Genomic DNA, 3228 nt, shown 5'->3' with positions numbered 1-3228 from the left:
ATTCATATATTCACCTTTTTGTCTGTCACTTTTTTTTTCCCAGCTCTTTGTAACTCTGCAAGAGGTGCTTACAGAGTCACTGCTCTTCACTGGCCCTACATATGTCACATAGCTGTGACCTGCTGGTCTAGTCAGAGAAAATAACAGAGAAAAGCCAGGCAGCTTTTAGTTACAAATGCACTTTGTAATAAGGTCTTTAAGGTCCCTTCCAACCCAAGCCATTCCATGATTCTCTAGAGATGATTTGTTTGGCTGCATGGTTCTGTGGTGACACTTCTCCCTCTTGCAACCTCCTGTGCCTCAGTCACTGTCTTCTCTGGCCAAAATCATCATCTGTAATGTAATCAAAGGGAGATCAAGAATTTGGGGTCTCCTATGAATGTGTGATGTTGTAGATGATCTCTATGCTTTCAGGGTTTGAATACAGGGACAATAACTAGTTCATCCAGTGGGTCAGTCACTTCTCTGGAGTGTTTCGTGACTTGCTGCCTTAATGTGCTTCTTAAACTTCTTCTCTTGGCCAAGTGCAGAAAATCTCTGTGTTTAACTACCTGCCAGTATCTCCACTGTTCAGTCTCTGTTTTTTCAACCAGCACCTGCTCTGCAGATCCCTCACCTCCCAGCTCCACTGCAGCCAAGCCTGTGGTCATTAAAATTAAACTCACGATAGATACAGATCTCTTGGATATGCAGATAATGAAGAAGACCTGTGCCTGCAAGAGCATGATCTGGATTGCTGGAGTTGGGATTCATCTCCCCCAGCTCTAGAAGTCAGGGTTCAACTTCAGAGCCATTCTCCTTCTGCTGCCTTTGGAGGTAATGGAGGCACTTGAGGTCTGCATTTCACCTCTTCTAGTTACAGCAGGTGCCTGAGATAGGCTGGATGAGCAGATAAAGTAAATAACTGCCTGCATATCACCAAGATTTTTAAAAAAAGTATAATATGGATCAAGCCATTCACTATTTATCACTTTCAGGGTAAGGTTGAGGAAAACAGTTGTTTTGAGAACAGAAGTAAGGGAGAGCTGTAAGGATATGAGTTCTATGTCTATAGTACTGTGTGTCTAGGATAACTTTTTGGGTCTCACGGCCAGCTGGTTTGTCTCTGGACACTCTGCCTCTGGAACCATGTCTTCCAAGCTGCTGATAATGAAGGACCCTTGGCATCATTAACCTCTCAACCATTCCAAGGCTTTTTTGGAAGGTAATGATGGTTGGTCTAAGCCAAACTAATGTCAAGGACTAGGATTATAAAGGTACAGAAAACCATGTTAGTGCTCAAGCCTATCTTCAGGCTCTCTGTAACTCTCTGTACTGACAAGTTATGGAAAAAAAGAATGGATGGAAAGGTTTCAGAGGAAGATCTAGAAAAGAAAGGCCTAAAGCTAAGAATAGATTCAGGTCATGCCATGGAGACAGCATTTACCCTTCCTACTGCAGAAATCAATTAGTGATGAACAACAGCATGTATGTATCCACCAAAATACACAGGGAATGTGTTTTAGTCTGCAATGGGCACATGTGAGGAAGACCCGTATGAGTGAGTTCATGTTTATTCAAAACAGAAGTGCAAGGTCACCAGGAGGAAAACCTACTCCCAATGGATTCATCTTCTCATCAGTGTGTTACCTTTGGAGCCTGCTTGATGGTGTGTCTATGTGGTCTGTGGGAATGATTAAACTGTGTTGTTTCCTCTGTGATAATCAGTGTAAAATCATACCTCTTCATTTCTCCAGCTGCTTAGCTGCTCACAGCTACCTCATGCCCACTATGTGTGAGCACACAGTGATGTGCACACACGTCACCCACTCCTGCCCTAGGTCCCAGGGCTATTTTTAGAGTTTGCATTTGCTGGTTTGTTTCCCAGCTGCACAGTCACACACCACACCTCATGAGGAGGGACACCACACACACCACACATATATCCCATACACACATATATATTCCACATACACATATATATATATTCCATATATATGGAATATTCAGGCATTCTGCACAACTGCTATTTTGTCTTTGAAACCTGCCTGCTGCTTCCCCAGAGCTGAGCTCATACACTCCCTCAGCCACATGGATGTGCTTAACGTGACACACCTGCTGGAAGGAGCAGCACGGAAAAAATTTGCTTTTCATGCAGAAAAATGCATCTCACAGAATCACAGGATCAAGTAAGTTGGAAAGGACCTCTGACATTATTGAGCACAACCTATGACTCAACACCACCACATCAGCTAGATTGTGGCACAAAGTGCCACATCCAGTTTCTTCTTAAACACCTCCAGGGATGGTGAATCCACCACCTCCCTGGGCAGCCCATTCCATTTGCTTTGGTTTACTCAGGAGCTGTGTGGTCCCTCTTGGCCAACCTGTATAATCTTGTTTCGTATTAACTGATAATGTGTGGACTGGCAATTATGGCTCATTAGGTGAGGAGTCAGCCTAAATGGCTGTGTTATTTGGTGTTATTTCCTTAAATGAAGCAGAAGTTAACCTGTGTATTGTGTATCCCCTCCTGGCAGGACGAGCCTCCTGCTACCACCCGCTGACGGCAGAGCGGGTCCGATGCTGCAGTTCACAAAGTGAACAAAGACAGCTGGGGCTCGGGGGAGATGCTTTGTGCAGAAGATGAGATCAGGCTCAGACACTGAGCTGCTTGGGGCAATGTATTATTAAATGCTATCTACTGATCCGCTACTTCTGTAGGAGCCGATTAATGACATCCTGCTTTATTATTCCTTATCTTTCATCTTCACCTTGTTTCACAGATGTAGCTGGCAGTACACGGCACTAACCACCGACCCGTGGCACTCATTAGATGGTGGCTGCTCCTCACAAGTGCCATCAGGCATGCAATTCCTGCTCCTGATTCTGCTAACGATGCTGGTTAACACATTGCTGTGTCGCTGTTCAAGCCACCTAGACAACATGGTCTTGTCAGTCTGGAACGAGCTTATCTTTTACTTATCATTTTCTTTGACACCATCCTCTGATAAGCCGAGAGATAAATACATAACAGACTCTGCAATGTATTCCCCTGGCACTAAATTCTTAGCAGTAACACTGTAGTGGGGTTTTAAGTCACGATTGCTTCATTTGACCTGTTTTCTATTTTGTTCGAGTGTTGCAGCTGAAGATCTTAGGGCACATTTAAACAAGAAACATATTCTTGTTTAGCCATTCCCCATACCTCAGGAATGGTTCTGTCTCTGAAGGGCTGTGGGGACTTAA

The 3228-nt window shown here is 44.2% G+C and overlaps 1 long non-coding RNA gene across 1 annotated transcript; it reads left to right on the top strand.

Annotated features, from left to right (window-relative positions):
* Positions 1-678: 678 nt before the first annotated feature.
* On the top strand, positions 679-3025 carry LOC114070203. The gene is made up of 2 exons (XR_003573890.1): positions 679-834; positions 2766-3025. It is a non-coding gene; the product is annotated as an uncharacterized LOC114070203 (long non-coding RNA).
* Positions 3026-3228: the final 203 nt, after the last annotated feature.

Source organism: Empidonax traillii, unplaced genomic scaffold (assembly GCF_003031625.1).
Source record: "Empidonax traillii isolate 1590-97213 ecotype Southwest subspecies unplaced genomic scaffold, ASM303162v1 scaffold1469:size105133, whole genome shotgun sequence".
NCBI lineage: Eukaryota > Metazoa > Chordata > Aves > Passeriformes > Tyrannidae > Empidonax > Empidonax traillii.
The sequence above is the reverse complement of the archived record's forward strand: the minus strand, read 5'-3'. Positions and strand labels throughout refer to the sequence as shown.